This window comes from Anoplopoma fimbria, chromosome 10 (genome assembly GCF_027596085.1).
Source record: "Anoplopoma fimbria isolate UVic2021 breed Golden Eagle Sablefish chromosome 10, Afim_UVic_2022, whole genome shotgun sequence".
Classification (NCBI taxonomy): domain Eukaryota; kingdom Metazoa; phylum Chordata; class Actinopteri; order Perciformes; family Anoplopomatidae; genus Anoplopoma; species Anoplopoma fimbria.
Genome location: NC_072458.1, coordinates 16,519,941 through 16,539,606, shown reverse-complemented (window position 1 = coordinate 16,539,606; position 19,666 = coordinate 16,519,941). Strand labels below are relative to the sequence as shown.

General features: G+C 39.6%; 1 protein-coding gene across 1 annotated transcript in view; it reads left to right on the top strand.

The window, feature by feature from the left end:
- LOC129097166 (FH1/FH2 domain-containing protein 3-like) overlaps positions 1 to 19,666 on the top strand; it is a 58,100-nt gene that overhangs the window by 8,530 nt on the left and 29,904 nt on the right.

The window sequence follows — 19,666 nt, the reverse complement described above, 5'->3', positions numbered from 1 at the left end:
GATGGCTGTCCAGGGCTTTACACGTGGAATATGCTGCTGTCGGACATGAGACCTCCCAGTCAGAGGCACGTTTGACTGCTATTTGAAATTTCTCCAATTCAACGTGGTATTGTGATCATGTCAGTGTATACATTAAACATGGATGATGGGGACTTTTACACAGTTTAGAGAGATACAAGTGAATGAAAGCTTTTCATGTGAATGTGGCTATAAAGTGTACGCTCTGTTTTTTTCTCCCCCTTCTGGGGCTGGTAAAGTCTTCACAGTGTGATGCTCTTAACTCTTCCCAGTTTGTGATTGTGAAAGAGGAGGAGGGAGGAAGAGACAGAGTGGGAGTATCATTGAAAGTTAGAAGGTGCTTAAAGAAATAGATCGCAGCATGAAAGGGGAAATGTTATGATAAGATTAGGAAGAAAGAACTTGTAAAAGAATGAGAGATTTGCAAGTGAGGGAGACAACGATAGGAGATATCAAGCAACACAGAGCCAGCAAATCCACATTTTTATCTTTGTACTAAAAATACTTGAAGTTTCCATTTCACAACACTGTCATGTCAAAATTTCCATTTGTCCAATACTTATATTTTGACTAAATACCTGCAAAACGAATGACAGTACCATCAGTTTTAGCTGTATTTTATCTTTAGTGCTTTATAGCAAATAATTTGCTCAAAGCATCACAGTGCCTATGTACAGCCTCATGTAGCTAATAGCATAGCTGTAGACTGTTAAAGTGTACATTTTACCAATATCTAGGACAGTTGACAGAACTGGTCATTTATCATTTAAAATCATTTATAATTTATCGTTTCAGCTGCTATAATATATAATATTCTCACTCTTGAATTATTCTTGCCTACTGGTTTATAATCTAGAGAAAAAAACAATGCTCTCAGAACACATGGATGGATTTGATATCTGTTTTCTCTTTACTTTAACATAAGAGCCAAGTCATATTACAAGCAATGTAATCCTTTTTCTGTCTGCAACTCACTCTCTTTATATCGACCGGCACTTTGTCTCTGCTCACTCATTTCCTCCATGACTTGTCTGCATGGTCAACATTCTTCATGCCAGTGATAGCAGTGCTAATTCTGGATCCAAGAATCTGTGAACCCTGATTGGTTCAGAACATGATGAGGTGAAAGGTCACTAGGAGTGGTACCAATAGTGTTAAGGAGAGAAAATGTACACATACATAAAAAAATAAAACATTATCAGTTTGTCAATTTAGTTTGTGACATAACTTGTTTTCATTTTTACACTGTAAAATAAAGGAAAATAGTTTAGAAGAAAATATTAGTTGTTTCTAAACTATTATTATGCAAGTCATATGAAAGATATTTTTGCAACATGCTGTAGCAATTAGTATTTCCCAATGTAAGTGACACGAACACCTGAACCTGCTCCCCTCCTCTAGTAGATTGCTTTGGACATATGGCTCCTGTCTACTCTCAAATGAGGGATATCTTCAGTCCCACAGACAAGCTCTACTTTAACTCGAATCAGAAAACCCTCTAACTGCCTCTAAAGCAGTCTTCTCAATTAAACATTCTCATTCTACAACACTAAATTCTGTTTTGAAATTCATACCTTTAAGTTTCATTACAATTTATTTGAATATTTATCTGTTGCTCTTACAAATATCCACCAGTTACTACCACATGAACCACACTGCACGTCGGCATTCATTAGGAAATATGTCACTTCTAAAGCTGGTTCGCCTGTTACTCCTGTTAATTCCTTCTTCCAAAACAGTGGTAAAGTACCCCAGCAACAAAAGCCAGGAGTTGAGTTTTCATTAAAACATAATTATGAATTATGTGTTAACTGTTCCGCTCCGTGTGTGTGTGGAGAGGCTTAGCTATGCAGCCATGCTTGGTGAAACACGAGAGCAGAGGATATTAATGATCGTGTGAACTTTTAACAGAGGCACTCATCTTTTTGTAGCGGCTGTGTGCTGTTGCAGAATGAATATAGGGAAGAAATGATATATATATATACATATATGGACTATATGCAATAGATGCACATGTATCCTAAACACATAATACACACACCCTCCCATGGCTCATATTGGTTCTCTCGGCATCATTTGAAAAAAAATATCAAGACCAACGCTATTTTTAGTAGACAGAAAACTGCATCCTCACCATATGAGATGAATATCTTTTTGAATGGCAAGAGTGAAACTTGAATTTTACCCGGTGACAAAGTTTGTTGATAGAGTTTGCTGGCTATATTGCCCATAATACAGATTTCATTCTGCATGGCACAGATGCTGAGCAACAACCAAATCCTGACTAGAGTTGATACTCTGGAGTGGCACTCTCTAATTCTGCAGCATTGGACAGACATATAATCAGATAGCGTGAGCGAGTCACAGCGATCCATTCGCTTTAGAGATCTACTGACCATTTTCAACCCCCTCTCAGCGTTGCTTCGATGAGACAGTTCATCTCTCCACTCATCTGCCAGTTTAAAACTCTTTAATCCTTCAGGGCCTTGACCTTCAAATCGCCTGAGTAGTGGTCAGCATACTATCCATTAAATGAAAAGTCTGTCACAATCAAGGATACAAATTGCTTGTGGAATCAAGTATCTGTGACTCACTGTTACTGTTGGTCAGTTTAGTAGGATTGCTTGACATTGGCTTTGGACTGGAATGCAGGAAAGGATCAATTCCTCTGAGATTTTCCTAATCTTGCCGTCTTCATCAGCTTTCAGGTTTGATTGACAAGAATCAGGATTTGATTGTATTTAGGTCAAATGTTAGGGAGATCTTAGGGTTTGCAACCTCCTTCAGTTGTTCATTGATCTTCTTTCAGAGACACAAGGTTGAAAAAACGAGTACAACTTTAAGAAAGACGGCGCTCCTTGGCATTTCTTGGCATCGCTGCTAACGGAAAGATCAAATTACATTCAGGCTTGCCAATTTAGGATTAAGGATACTCTGTGATGCGTGTATGTGTGAGTGAGGCTGTGATAATGTGTGTGAGTTAATGAGTTTTCTTTTCTTCTGTTGTATATGAGAAGGAGAACACATTGGCATGGTCAGCAAAGCAGTTACTTTGTCTGCTGATGTAAGCACTTCTCTGCAGGCAATGTGTCTGCACTGGAGAGGCCTTCATGGCACTTTAATGATCCAGCTCTTTTGAGTACTCACTTTATTTTCCCTCACTGGGATATTAGCGTCAATTTAACAGCATTGAATTTATCTTCTAATGCAGTGTTGGTGTCCTGAGTGTTGTCAGCTTCAGGTTGAACAACGTTTAAACTGAGTCCCTTCATTTTGCCTATCTACCTAAGCATCTCTCTTTCATTTGTTCTGTTGTCTCTCAATATCTACTCATCTGCCCTGTTTTCTATTTTTCCTCCCCTGTTCCCAGTTGATCCTGTGGTCTGCTGACAAATCAGAGTGCCAATCAGAAACCCTTGTTTAAGGGTTAATTTTAGCAGTCTCTGTCCCAGCAGACTTGTTGTAGCTGACGGGTGGAGAGAGGTGGTTCAGGGGTGTGGGTGAAGTGGAGGTGTTATCTTTAGAAAGTGTCGACAGCACAGAAACATGGGAGGAAGGGAGCATAACCTCTACTAGAGTAACAGGAAGCAAGAGGGGCTAAAGGGTAGAAGATAGAAGATAATTGGAAGAAATAATGAATAGCGGTAGTACGGGACATGATGTGAACTTTAGATACTATTAGATTTCTTTCCCGAAAAACTGCAAGAAGCAAGAATTTTACGCAACAAGACTACAAAAGTCAGGGTCTACAGCCCCGCTAGCATCAGTAGCACCTGGAGGCATCAGGGCTCATTACATCCCACAAACTGAGAGCGTCAAAACAATTATTTTATTATAAGGGATGCGAGTTTGTTGAGTGTCGTTACATGGCTTTGTAATATGTGTCTACCTTACTTGTAAAATGAGCAAGCATGACCCCAAATCTGCATATTTGATGGACATTTGACAATTATTTTACTACATGGCTGTTGTGCAAAGTGACATATTGGCCAGAAGGAAAATGGATCATCCTTCTGGGAGCATAAACATGCTTAGCACATTCCATTGCAATCAGCCTATTGCGGTTAAATATTTTTGATGTATATACGAAGATTGTTTCTTGTCCGAGGCAGCGCAAGGGGTCACCTAAAACATCATGATTCATCATCTAGGGACCATAATAATACTATACCCTGACTGATACTGGATTTCTAGATTTGATGACAGTATATTGGCTATATTCATTAGTGACCTTGCAGGACTAACATGAAAGTGATTCATGGGGAGTTCATGAGGGGAAGATGTTGACCTTAATTCAGCTGGATAGTCCAGGTTCAGAGAAAGGTAGGGGGCAGAGAGAGAGAGATTTGGGCACTTTTCCAACTAAATATTAGCCTTTACACTAGGGTAATAAAACCATGATTTTCTGTTAAACTTCAACCACTGGGTCCTCATCATTTTGCTGGCTAGCCAGCTTTGCAGCTAAGCCGCAAGAGGTGATATTTACAGACAATTCTATAAGGATCCCTTAAATCTGTTTTTAAATACTCATTACAGCATAGATGTGTACGGAGCAGGGAACTATATAGTCGAAATGAAACTATTATAGACACTGTTTGTAAAATACCCGAAACTAATAGATTCAATAAATCTGGCTGGTTGATACAGCTTTAAACACACAGCAGATTTCACAGATATATCGAGTCATTAGTTCTTAAGATACCTTGTTGTTAATTTTCTATTTGTGAGGGATACAATTTGATCCGACAGTGACTCTAGATAAAAAATGCTTGTGGGAGGTTTTTTTTTTCTTTTCTGGCCACCAGGTGAGTTTAAGTCTAATATTCACTGTCTTGTAGCTCCTTTTTGGTCTCCACCATCTCCTAGGGAAAATATGTATCGGAGTATCGGACAGCTCAGATTCGCCATTACCATGTTCAATCAATGATACACATACATATAGACAAATGTATAAATGTAAGGCCAAATTTAGAAAAACAACAATGATAAAACCAATGATAAAGCTGCACTGGCAAACTGTAATTTTCTCATTTGTACACTGTTTAACTGCAAATTAGCAGAACGTTTTCAGAATCCCAAAGCTTTTGTTTCCCACTGTGGCCTCATTTCCCAGCCTCCCCTGAAGTGAAAGGATATGCAGTAATTAAATACAGTTTAAGTGATCAAATATAGAGAGGGTATGGTATCTGACAGGTAAAGCTCCTTGTAATGAGTTGTTCAGCAGGTGAAACAAAAGAGCCGTAGTGCAGAACAAAAGACCTTGCATGTGTTTTGGAGCCTGTTCAATCCCTTGGCAGCTACCTCTGGAATTTAGCCCTTTTTCAAAAAAATGTGGCTCCTATACTGCTGGAATTCTGTGCCCCAATTATCCTTCTCTAATCACCCCCCACAGTAATGTAAAAGAGAGGGGGGGGCCGGAGGTTGAGGTGTAGTGAAGGTTGACTTGCTTTGATTTTCTGTGGTTGAGCTGTTACATAGCAAATTAGCAGCTTGTCAAGAACGGAGTCAAAGATTGTGTTGCATCTGTCTGTCTTTTCCTGTCTAAGTTCCAGTTGTATGTTTTTATTCTGCTTTGATAGCACACAAAAGTAATAATAGGCCACCATACAAAATCAGAGGTTTATAGTTACTGTATTTATACACTTTAAAGAGATGTTTTGAGGATTTGGTGGCATCAGGAAAAATCTCTGTAAATATGAGCTTACTGACATGGTGGTCTCTGTTGAAAAAGCAGTAGTCACTATTCAGTTTTGCTTTACCGAGGGGGGTGCGGTGGTAGTGACAGCAATCTGGCTTTGAGATGCTGCAGAAAGAGATGACTGCAGCTGGTTCCAACAGTGATTTACTGTGTTGGTGTCCCCCCCGCTGTGGGAGATAAGGCCTGGTAATGGCATGGTGTGACAGGGAGATAAAGCTTGGTAATGGGTAAGCTGGGATGGGGCTGTGGTATAGGACATCTGTGGCTGTGCAGTTGTAAAACACCAGACATATTAAATGGTTTTGCTGACACGCTGCACTCTAATATCTGTGCTAACCTTAGCCAACATGCTCTAACTACTTTTCAATCTGGCTTCATTTCTCCTTCATCCTCTATTAATCTGCTTTGCTCCACATTGTCCATTTGTCTCAATTTCTCCTCTCCATCTCCTGACTGGTTTCATTCAAACACACACCATTTCTGTTGTTTAACCTCTGCAACCTCATTCTTTTCCTGGCCTGCTCCCTCTGATCTGTACATCTATATTTACTCTGCTCAGCTTCACATACGGTTTGTGACTCTTTGTTCTCTTTAAACACGTGGCTTTGGCTCAAGAAATTGTGCCTTATGATCTCTCTGTGTGCACGTGTGTGAGTCAACAAGGATATTTTGCTGCGCTTACCAATAGTTTGCATGCTCTTTGACAAGTTTAGACCTGTCACTCAATCGGTTTTATCTGTGCATAGCCGTAAAATCTTCGTGCAAATCTGTGTTTATGTGTCCGTACATTGTTTGCACTATCTCGTCATCACCTGAAATCAGTAGTTTTGCATTCAGAATACAAAACACGCTGCTAGCTTTTCATCGGTGTTTCACAGAGAGAAAGAAGGAAAGAGAAAATCACTCAAATAGTTTCCCCTCATCAGCAGCTGAGACCCTGAGGAGCGATTGATAGCATTGGGCCCACATGAGTCATGCCTTAGTTACTGCTTTGGGCTGCTGGGGCATTAGGGATGGAGGTGTGGAGCAGTGGAAGTCGTGGGACAACTTTACAGCAGTAGCTGCTGTAGAAAATCCTGTAACAGGCATCTATCCTGCAGCTGTTCTCAGTTCCTACTGCAGTAACACTCTTCAGACTGTCTCTAACTTTAAATAACTTGCCGGCTTGCTTTCTTACAGTCAGGTCGGTGAAGGGGTCCCCTTATCTCAAGAAAGTTTAATGTCCTCTGTTGCAGTAACCAATAAGCAGACAGAAATAAATAGCGTGCACATTGCACTGCTTACACGCAGCAGTCAAGTTTATATCATGCAGTAAATCTTCAATGTGATTATTTACAACTTTAATGTTTTTTGCTGTGTAATCCAGTTGTATAGTTTGCAGCTGTGTGTCTGTTGTGATCAGTTTCTTTGGTGTGATGGATCCGGTCTGTGTGTTGCTTTTTTCTGCTTTCTGTGGATGTGGCGGGGTTTTCCCTGGGCACTATGCTGACAAACACGAGCAGCCCAACTGTTGTGCAAGCTGCTGTTTGGGGTTTTCTCTCCCAACCCTCAGCGCTCTTACTGGAAGAAATATATTGCATATGTGCATGTGTGTCTTTGGCTTTGTATGCGTCTGAGTGTTATGTCTGGGTTTGTTCATATATGCAGCTGAGTGTGCCTGCATAAACCTTTGGCAGGTCTGTTTTAATCATTTAAAGCTATTACATAATGCAATAAAACATTACAATAACCACAAGCTAAACATCCAGAACACATGCTGGAGAATCTGCGGGCTTGGCATCTCATCCAGCCGTGGGGTTTCAGAGATGATGGGTTTAGGGGATGTGTGTAGAGAGACGGGGAGAGGGATGATTTCCAGGGAAATGGTAAATCACTTAGGGAAGAAAACACAAGGGAAAAACAAAGCAAGGAGGAAATGCACCTGCCAGACAGAGCAGCAGCAGCTGGCCAGCAGCTCCACAAGTTATGTCATAGCTCTGCGGTCTGCTGACTTACAGGTGAGGAGAGTAGGGAAAGAGAGAAAACTTTGCCATGGTGATACAATTTGTTTAATAAGTTATAAGTCTGCTATTTTAGGGTTCCAGACTCCAGTCTAGAAAACTCAGGGAATATTGCTTTGGCAGATTGATTTAGAGAATAATTTGGCTCTACTGACAAGTTTTTTTTTTTACATCTAACCCCAGTAAATAAAAAAAAACGTGTAAGCCATAATCATTGCAAATCATGCTCTTGTATAAGTCCAACATAAACAAATGCTTCCCGCAGTTTTATACAGTGTATCTTATCTTACCTTATTTTACTTTCACCTAAATCCAATTCTCTATCCTAACATCTAATGATTCATGTTATGGGGACCTGCATTTGGTCCCCCAAGTAAAGGGGGGTCCCCACAATGTGACTGTCTGGACAGATTTTTGTCCCCACAAGTCATAAAACATGCTCAAACACACACACACACACACACACACACACACACACACACACACACACACACACACACACACACACACACACACACACACACACACACACACACACACACACACACACACACACATGTTTTCATGACTTAACCCATACTTGTTTTATCCTAATCATTACCCTAAACCTAACCTGGACCCACCATTACCTTGCCCTTACCTCGTACCAAGTTATCACACGAAGATGTACTGATTTACGTTGTGGGGACTTGCAATTGACCCCACTCCTGAAGAAGGAGAGTCCCCACAAGTCATGAAAACATACCCTACACACAGACAGTTGTGTTTTCATGACTTTCGGAGACATTATATTGACTTTAATTCATTTTCTGAAGACTATTCATAGACTATCCAAACCCTAATCATAGCTGCTATTTTCCTAATACTAACCCTTACCCTAACCTATAACCAAGTCTTTACCCTACACCCACACCCACACCCACCCCAACCACACACACGCAGCCCACACACACACACACACACACACACACACACACACACACACACACACACACACACACACACACACACACACACACACACACACACACACACACACACACGGTTAAAGAGCCAGCATGCAGAATATAGTCCCAAAAAAGTGGTAGTGGTACATTCTCTTCTGGCAAATATCCTTTACAATGCCAGAACTCCCTTATAGCTTTTGTCAGATGTCATCACACCTGCTGGATTAGGGTCAAGCACAGAAATAAACACACACACAAGCAAGGAAGGAGTATAATAACAGGCAAGTGTGGTATGAGTCAGAGCAAGATTTCACTGAGCTAATCCACTCAGCAAGCAGCACATATCCTCCAATATCCTCTCTGTTTATACGCTCTTGCTGCTGTTAGTCTTACTCCGGTTTCTCTGTCTGTTTCTACTGTGTTTGCCTTTCTCACTCACTCTTTTATGTTTGTCTTCCTCTCTCTTCTTTGTCACGCTCCACTTTTCTATATACTCAATCCAGCCAATTGATTTGGGTGACACACCATCAAAAACACTGCCAAAGAGCAGTTTAGACACTTAAACTACGTTGACATGATCATACATATATACATAGTCATCAGTTCAAATTTGACCTCAAAAATGTATTAATCTCTCTGCTTCCCTGTCATTTTTTCAGTCTTATTTCTGTCATTGCACATTGCCCAGTGTTTTCAGTCAATTAACACTGACATCAGCATCAAGCGTGAGAGAGAAAGGGAGAGAGAAAGGGAGTGAGTGAGACAGAATGGCAACGGGTGAGGGAAAACAATGCAGGCTTGTTTCACATGTGCACGCTTGTATGTGGGATTGAACACCACACAATTTCCCACAATCAGCTCTTTCGTCTGACTGCACGCTGCAAATAATCAGGTCAAACAGAGCAACCCCTTCACACTCTATCATCTGCATGCAACAATTGGATGAAATTAAGTGTAATAAAATTTTAAACCAATACCATATTCAATGGTTTTGATCATTCAAAAGACTGACAGCTTTTTTTCATCAGAAGTTAAAGGAATAGTTAGACATTATTCTCATTAATTAACTTGTGTCTGTAAACACTTTTAAATACTTTCCTGGAGCCCGTGTTTGGTGGTGGAATAGGGGAAATATAAGGTGCTATTTAATGAGCTTTAGATGCGCTGGTAGGTGTTTTAGTGACCTTTGGACAGAGCCAAGCTAGCCAGTTCATTCTGTTTCCAGTATTTATGCTAAGCTAAGCTATCCGCTGCTTACCTGCAGGCTAGTGTCAATCAACTCTAAGGCGATATATGTGTGCTGAATGTGGTCAGTGACGATTGGGGAAACCAATTTAGTTTAACTCCACGTGAGGTATGTTTTCTCCCTTTTGTTCGCACAAAATGGAAGTGAACGGGAGGCAAATATTTGCCAATGTTAATTTTTCCTGTGTGACCATGACCATACAATATTTAAAAATGTTGATGTGAGTATATAATGACTCATCACTCCCTGTGGATACAGTACTACAGTAACTAAGGTAGTCTGTGTGTGAATATAGAGCAGTACGGTAGCTGCCTGTCGGGCTCAGGCCTGTCATCACCGTGGTATCATTAGATGCCTGTAAGAAAAGCTGGGTATATTTGTGTTTGTGTTGTGGGTAACTATTCCTGTGTGTGTTTGTATGTCGACTAATTCAGAAGTGCCAGGGGCATATGAAGGGCACAGTGCACGTTCTTGTCTTGGAGTATGTCGAGACATACTGTGATTGCGAGCCTGCGTGTATTTTTATGTGTTCGCATGTGTTTATGTGGCAGTAAGTTTCCTTCCTGAACACATCTGCTTCTGAGATTCTTTCACAGCTGATGTCCTTCATCAGGGTTCAAGGTTACAGTCTGGAGATGTTTGACTGCATGTGTGTGTCTATATATGAAAGTGTGTATGTAGGTATGTTGTATGTTCTGTATGTCAGTGTGTGTCACTATAAAATATAGCAGCCATTTGTTTCCACAGGGGTGGATTTATGGGAATCGTATAAAAGTTTGTTTTCATGTACTCCCAAATGTTGTTGTACTGTATCTGCCTGGGGATGTGAGTACATGCTTGTGTGTATGTGTGTGCGGTCATTGCTGAGCCGAGTGTAATTTCTGTCTAGGTCCGTTGCCACTCTTTAAATCTCATGAATCCTTCAGTGAAGCCTTGGAGGTCTCACTCTCCCTCTCTTTTCGTCTCTCTCACACACACACACACTGAGTTCATGGGGCCGCTATCGTCATCGGTACGATCAGAAGCCTCCTGTACTCAAACTGTAGGCCAAGACCAACAGACAAAAAATAGACAGTCACAAAATAACTGAGTTATCCTCAGCAGTCTGGCCTTTGCTGCCTGCCAACTTTTCCTTTTCACTTCACTTGACATGAGACTCAAATCATGCGTTATTGTCCAAACTATTTTCGATTATGACAGATTGATGGAGTATTTGTTCTTCTAATGACAGATTAATGGACATGCCGATCCACACATATGTGCATATATTTGCACATGGGTACTAAAACAAAATGCTAACCCTTACAGAGAAATATTTCAAACTCAATATCAAGGCGTCATTACATTTTTCATCAAGTTGTCTGTAAACATGTAAAGAAAAAAATCTGGCAGTTGTGGGAAATATCCTTGTTTCCAATGTGTACTAGTTGTTTATAACAAATTCCTGGCTGGGGTAAAACTGCATTGGCAATAACCAGAATCGTATCATCGAGTTAACTTTTATTTTTCCTTGACTGAGTATGCAGCTACAGGGCATCACGCGCACACAGTGCACTGCATGACCTGAACAAAGTTTGAACCCAGCACGTATGTTACAGTATGTTAGACACCCAACCCAACTATATTTAGCATGAGACCAGCACAGAGAGGTAAAGACTTCCTGGGATTAAATCAAGCTCTCCAGCGTGCCATACACCTCATGCTCCTCTCACTTCTTTATTTTAGTTCCCACTGAAGACCTAGTCTGAAAGCCAACTGACTGATTGGCCCAGACAGCCGTGTGGAGGTTTTTTTAGAGGGGTGCAATGAAATCCCTCAGCAGTTATAACTGGGCTTAAATGCAAGACCACCAGCTGTGATCCGCCCCTCTCCTGCCTGACCCATAGACAGTTGTACCGTCCTGAAAAATATTACCCTTGGTTGACCTCAGTGCGTGCTTATCTGTAAATATCCTATGACCCAGTAAAGATGTGTTACACTTAAATAATTCCTCTGATGAGGTTTAGGTATATACTGTTTGGGTGTTGCATCTTTCGATCTGTTATTATGGTGATTGCATTGGATTGCGTATTCATCAATGCTCAACGTTTTTACAGTAATTAGGCTCAATTTTTTTAAGCAATGGCTGGAAAAATAATTAGAAGAGGAAAATGATAAAGCAGACGGTTCTAATGGATCTCTCCAAAGACAGTTGGACAACATGAGTTCAGCATCTGTAACATCAAGTTGTTGAGTCTCCGACTTCCTCTGCAGAAATGAACTGACTTTATTTTTCCAGAGAGAAGCTGGGATTCATTTGTACTTGGAGCTAGCATCTAGTTGTCCATGAGAGGAACTGCATCTTAAGATTCTTTTGCAACGGCTACTTTATTATTATTTTCTATTTCAGTTCATTTATAAATGTTAATGTGTGTCAGTTTATTTTTGGTGGTTTATTTAAACCATCAATAAAACATGTTTGACCGTTTGGGAGCAGTGGCAACAAGCTATAAACCCGACATTGACATATCACCTTTCATGTTGATATGGAGAACTTGTTGGCAAATAGTTCCCTCGTTGCACATGCAGTAGATCCAGAGCAACATTAGCATTTATTTCATTAGTTGTGTCTCTGGCTAACTCATTAACGTATGTGCAATACGCTGTTGCTTTTATTTAGGGCCCGGTGATAATCGAATATGATTTTATCGCCTTTCAATGGAGTCGTATTGTGATGAAATCATATATTGAGATATCGTGATGACACAATTACTTTGTCCAAATTGATGATAACAAGCGCATACTCAAACTCAAATTTCTCTGAAAATCTGATTATTTTGCACTTAAGTTCTTAATTAAATGAGAAAATACTCAGCAAAACCAACGCTATGAGAGTGGTGAGGGTGAACCAAATCAGTAAAGTTATGGGCCTATAACCAAAAGAGGCACAAATAGAGACCTGTAATGCTTTTAGATGACTTTGAGAAGCTCATATTCTGAATGCCAAACAGATTCTTATGATTCTCTTGGTTTGTCCTTGCATTTTTTTCTTGTCGGCCTGCAGAATCTCACCTTCACACCACTGTTTTTGGGACCAGGTTTACTTTAAGAAACATCTGTTGAGATTGGCTGCCATTGTTTAATCTAAGAATTAAGCATAGTAGTAGTAGACTGATGCTGCCCTTTGCATTGGCCAACTAAGCAGAATTACTGCAACGCAACAAATGCAAGATCTTGCAAAAAAAAACTAAGTACCAGGGGTTTTGAGTATAATTGCTGCGGATTAGGACTAGTGTAGCCTGAGCTGGCCTGTGTGTTTTTCTGTTTGGAGATGTGTAGATGGTGCAGTAAATGTTGAGGGATTAGTCAAAGCTGAAGGGTCACAGCACTAATCTCATTATGGAAGGAGGGGAAGGAGGCATCTGATCAGTCCTGAACGTTTTAGCAGACAGCCTCAGCACTTGGGGAATCCCTGTTTCACAGTAGAGGACACTCCCACGTACACATGCACTCTGAAACAAATGCATATGGTAGTTTATTTGTACGATATAAAGTTGTATACCAGGCCCTTTAACCCATATTTTCGCCTATGAATTATATTTTTCCGGAGGGATTTGAAGTCAAAGGAATTATAAACAAACAGGAGAATTAGATCATATTAAACATGGTGACATATTTTCATATCTGTTGGGTCCTCAATTGGTGTTAAGCATGTGATAAACCCAATGAAAATGTAAACCAAGCTCAAACAATAACTGCACTCCAGTCTCCATGTCTTTCCTTCAATAAAACTATAAATTAGTCTGGCACACTGAGATAGGCTGTTACTGTTTTTGCAATTGCTAAATCACATTGTCTGATCTAGGGCCCTACATGCCGAGACTCTACACACATACACTAAGAACATGCTCACAATACAATACAGCTTACACATCTTATCAGTCTTATCTTGCAAAACCAAACACTTAATTCTCTAAAAGTGTATCAAAATTGTATCAAACCTCAATTAAAAAACAAATAAAAAGCTCCATCCACACTCCAGCAGCACACTGAATTGCTAAGTACAAAACACAAGTATCTAGTCTTTGGTATTTTCATTTGTAGCATGCTGTAAATATAGACTATGAACACAAATGCAATGGGGAAACAAACAAATTACTTTATCTCTCAATACTACTTTCCCTTTAACAGTATCAGACATAGTTACTTGAACTGAAGATGACAGGAACATAGTTACTGTATTGGACTGTTAACAAAATACAGTCTTATGCAACCAACTCTCTCTCTCTCTTGTGAATCCTATTTATGGTGTTCAAGCTCAGATTTCTAAGTGATCTAACTTAGACTGTTTTTTTCACAGGTTCATTCTGGGTGCAGGGGATTGATAATTGAGTGTGGCATTTCAGTGACGGTGTTTAGCAAACAGCACACACAGGTTCTTAGTTTTTAATGATGTGTTTAATGAAGATAACAGTGTAGTTATTTGCAAGTGTTCAAAGCAGTCAATGTGGTAATGGTTTAGCATACCTGGTCAATAGATCGGCTACATCAGTTAGTGGTTTTAGTTATTGTGCCACAAGTACCTCTTTTTTGTGTCTAGGCAGTTGCAGAAACACTTTGTGTTCAGATTATAGGTTGTCTGTTTTTTTTTTAAACATCATTAAATGCATGTGAACCAAGAGTTTAGTTTAAATCAATTTAGATTGCAGTTGAAATACCTCATTCTGCTGGCAGACTTTTCCCCCGCTAAAAGAAAATTAAAAATGTTAAAATGGAATTTGGGACTAAATGACTCGTTAAGGCTGACATATTGCAGTGCGTGTGAGGTCATGGTGAAACAGTGTGCACAAGAACTCCGAGTCCTCCAAAACAAAACAGTAAAACTCCAAGCGAACCTATAAATGAAATGTGCCTTTCTGTCTTTCCTTCATCTGTCTGTCCGCACTCAGCGAACACAGGCACTGGCTTACACATGGGCTTTGTGCACGTGGTCACACAAGTGCAAGTTCGCACACGCACAAACCACAATGACACATCCAAGTGAGTGTTTCAGCTTTTTCTTGTGACAATAATAAAATTTAGGGCCAGGAAAAAAAGGAGAATGACCAGCAAGAGACATGGGGAGAGGCAAATCCTCCCTTTAAAAACCTTACTTTTGCAGTTTTCCTCTCCTTCCTTCTTCAGATATTCCCACATCTACTCCTCTTCCTCTTAGAACAGTGGAGGGCATCTAATTAAGATGTGTTATCTTCCTGGTTTGTGTTGTGCTGCTATTTCAGTCTCCCTCTAGAGAATACCGAGTCTGTGTTTTTAGGCCAAGCTGTTTTACCCAGAGGTTGAAGGTGAGAATCATTTGTTTGAGTTATTTCCAATTTGAATACACCATCACTCCCGACAGGCAGTGTTAAGACAGCTGGTGCCCAAAACTGTGCCAATGGGAAAATGGCTCATCAATTATTTACCATGTCAAATTCTGTTTGCTCTGGAGCAGAAGGGTAATTATATTGACATGACTTTGTTAGCAACTATCAGGTGATTACAGGGTATCGCCGTGACAACATCAATGCTGGCATGACTGTGAGACTGCACACTCCCAAAATAAACATATAAACATAAATAAGTTTAACAAATGAACTATTGGATGATTATGTCAGATAAAACTGTGAAGAACTCAGGCAGTTTGTTAGAATCAAGAAAAATAAAGACATTTGATTGAAGACATACTGTGAAAGAAGGGGATTTTATTTGGAAAGATATTAAATGACCTCAACCGTCTGGCGGATTTTATCACTTGTCTCACAAATTTTTTTTTGTTATTCATTGCTATATTAAATGACTGTGGATATGGTTAGCTCTAACATAAAAATCAGTGTGGTTGTGTTCGACCTCTGTTGTCCAACAGCTTACTGCATACTGTACACCATCTGTATCCAGCTGGGTGATATATCACAGTCATGTATGAACACCCCATTATTAGCCTGCACATAGCGGGTCCTTAATGAGTACATGCAGCGGTGACTCTTTCATTTTGAGCAAAAGTAAACAGATATGAAGCCATATAACTAATACATTAATATATCCCGCCCATATTTTGTGATTGGCTCGTATGTGTCTGCCAGAGAAGTATACGGTGCAAGGATGAGAGGCTTTATATACTAAAATAGTATTTCCCTTAGTCCATTTTATTAAAGAAATTGTTGCACAGGAAATGGTTTGGAAAGGTTTTTTATTGTCAGGATATAAAGATGTTGCAGAGAAGTAAGAAGAGAAGAATAGGAATCAGAATTCAACTTTTGCCTTATAGGAAAGAATTAGAATTATAGAAATCCCAAAAATGTATTTAGTATTTAATCGGCTGTGTGTTTATTTACATTGCTGGTTGTTGTCCCTGTACACTCTAGCTAATTATAATGCCCACCTATTCGCAAGAACTGCATCACCAGAATGAATCAAGCCAAGTCTGAGTTTTATCGCTGCTGCTGACATGCTCCTGACGGACAACAGACATTCTGGTAAAGGTTACCCTGACAGCTTCGCTCATGGCTTGATGAAGAACATGAACAAAACACATGAGCGACTGAAGCAACCGTCGACCGTCAAGGGCCAGGCGAAGTGTCCCCTGCGTCATTGAGTGGCCACTTGATTTCCAGGGAAACCTACAGAAACGAAAACGTGGAAGTCCAGACTGAACTGGCCATTAGAAGAGAGGAGTTATGTCTGAGCCACGATTTGGAGTCTGTTGTGAATTATCAAATGAGGTCATTGCACCTGCCACTTATCGTTGGTCTCCTCCAAAAATAGCAATAAACCAAATTACAGGTCACGTATACAGATTTGGCTAATAATCAACTGAACTGATTAATTATTGAAATTTATTGTTTTTTTGAGGGGTTCTGTGTTTTTTGTATTTTAAAGAGAGAGTGTGATTTGGACAAGCTCTTCTCCGTGAAGCAGGTTGTGATTATGCCAAAATGAGCTCTGTCACAGGAGAAATACCTGACAGTAAATGTGAAGTCGGTTGGGTTTGGCACAAACACTCAAACACTGTGTTCGATCACAGAGATACCGATACTGAGTACCAATCCAATACCAGTGTTTAGTTAATAAGCTATAGACGTAATTGTGGATTTATTCTTTAAATGTAAGGAAACATCATGCTTGACTTCAATATATTTAATTTTTTTATGTTAAATAGAACTTGGACTAAAAACTAGATTATCTTGCATCTCTAGACACTAAAAACATATATCAGAAGCAGAATACATAAAAAAGCATGCAGAGTATGTAAGGGTAGTGTCATTTCAGTCTGACAGGGCTAAACAACAATAAAAGACACGCTTGCAGGTAGATGAGTGTCGACGGGCAATATCAAGACAGACAGACAGGTGGCAGCAGACAGACTGGGGGAAAGTCAGCACAGACATATTGAGGAAGTAAGGCGCAGTTATGTATAGTGATGACAGATATGGGTACTAAATAACCATATCTTTAAATTAGCTTTAAATTAACTGTATGTGTCCCGTTGACTAATGATCACTTGGATGGAGTTCCATTCTAGTGCAGCTTTCACAGAGAATGCAGACTGACTAAAAGCACTTTTCCTGAGTGGGATAAGGCAATCTCCTCTTACTGCACCTCTTGTGAGCCGATATGCAGTTGTTCTTGTGGTAACAAACTGTCTGAGCGGAGGAGAGATCAAGCCATATATGATCTTGTAATGAGACAGACATTCACATATTTAATCATGTTTTCCCAAATGAACAAGTTATATTTTTGTAATATTGGGCAGTGATGATTTTTTTGTCAAGGATTTTTAGTGCTCTCCTAACCTTGTAAAACACAATTTAACAATTACATAAATAGATATAACATTACTCACTTGTTATAATATTAAAATATTAAATTGTACACAAACAACAAACAACAAAAGAATTGGTGCATCCCTAAACTAATCAGCTGGACTAACTCAGAGAAGGTTAAAAAACAACATTTGACTCAAGGCATGGCAGAGACACAAATGTAGTTTGTGTATTTTTGGAAGGGGAATTCCACGTCTTTGGCTCTCTCATTTATCTTCTCTGCCTTGATTACCCAGAAGCAATTGGCTTTCTTTCCTCAAATCAGACCCTGGTTTCTACTCAGTGTTCACCTCTTTCCTTTCCTCTCTTTTCTTTTCTTTTCTGCTCTGTGTTGTCTTGTCCTTCTATTCCCTTCTCTTTTACCACTTATTTCATGCTAATGTTTAAATGTTATTTCCTCTCTTTCCCTCATACCATAATCTTTGCTTTATTTTGGCGAGTTTGGAGTCACTTCTTAGCTCTAACACATGGAGAATCATTGCCAGTTGCCTCTCTGCACTAATGATTTGGATGATTTCATTATCTCTGCCGTAGACTATCACAGATGTATTTCATGAATGCCGCTGCTGATCTCACAGAAAGGTTCCTGCAGATGGAGAGACAGACAGGCCTGTAATTCTTCGTCTGTGTGCGGAATGATAATGATTTTGACCCTGTCCTTGGGTTAGCCTTGTCTAGCTTAGCAACGGTTTCCACTGAGCTCCAGACAGCAGGCCCTTACCTTCGTACGCTTTTAACCCCCGTCCTTATGGACTGAAGGATTTGTCATCAACATGCAAACTCTGGATTTACACACGCATATTCACAAACCCCCTGCTGACACACAGCAGAATGCACAAATGTTCATACACAAATGGACAGTATGAACAGTCGGACTGAACAGACTTTGAGCTTAATGCAGAGCACACTTTATAGTAAATTGTTCTGTAGTACTGTGTAGTATAATGTATGCAAATGCAAATATACAAATAAAATGTCTTGTATATACAGGGGGGATGGAAATTGGAACTTGTGGTAAGGAATACATTTTGTTAACAAAAAGATAATTTCAGATAAAATATCAACATCAAAATACAACCTTGACTATTTGAAAATAGGAGAAATATGATGACTGTAATAGTTTAAAAAAATTCATACTATAGAACATGATAAAGTATTAAGAATGCATTGATTACCAGAAATATATAATCAACCTCAAATTTAAAAAAGGATGATTGTAATATAGGACTGGGGTCGGCTACATTTTTTTTTTGAAGTGCTCTTTTTTAATTGTCTTGTTAATCAATGTCCCATTTCAACATTAAGGTAAATATTAAGTTTAATCATGTGATCACATTACAATTTAAATCTCCTGTTGATCTTATTCCTTCCATATTGGAATAGCAACATTTCTCTTCCATAGTGTAATTATATGAGTGCTCTGTACAAGAATGTTGCAATCATTATGAAAACATCCACATCTGAGGTGAAATCTTTAACCCTACCAACCGTCCACCAATTTTTGTTAATCAGCGATCAACTTAACAAATCCTGCTAAGAAGGAAACGGGTACCAGCCAATCAGAGGTAGAGTATCAAACTATTAAATAACAGGCCGCGCAGCTGGCAATGGCTGTGAAAGCTGTAATTCGGCGTGCGGATAAGAGGACATTTTAACATTTAAAAAAACTTCAGAAATCTTATATCTAGTGTGCCATTGGTTCAGATATCGCATGGTGATGGTGGTAAATGGGCCTAAGGTTGCCTACCCCTCGAGGAAATACAAAAACACTAAGTTCAGTTAACAGGGTCACAATTTATGCCATTTTAAGTCTGTAATATGATAGCAGTGATCTATGTGTGTTCAAGGATAATAGTAATAAGTTTGAATATCAGCGTGATGGTATGAGAGCTCGTATAGTCGATTGTTCTGAGTGCTTT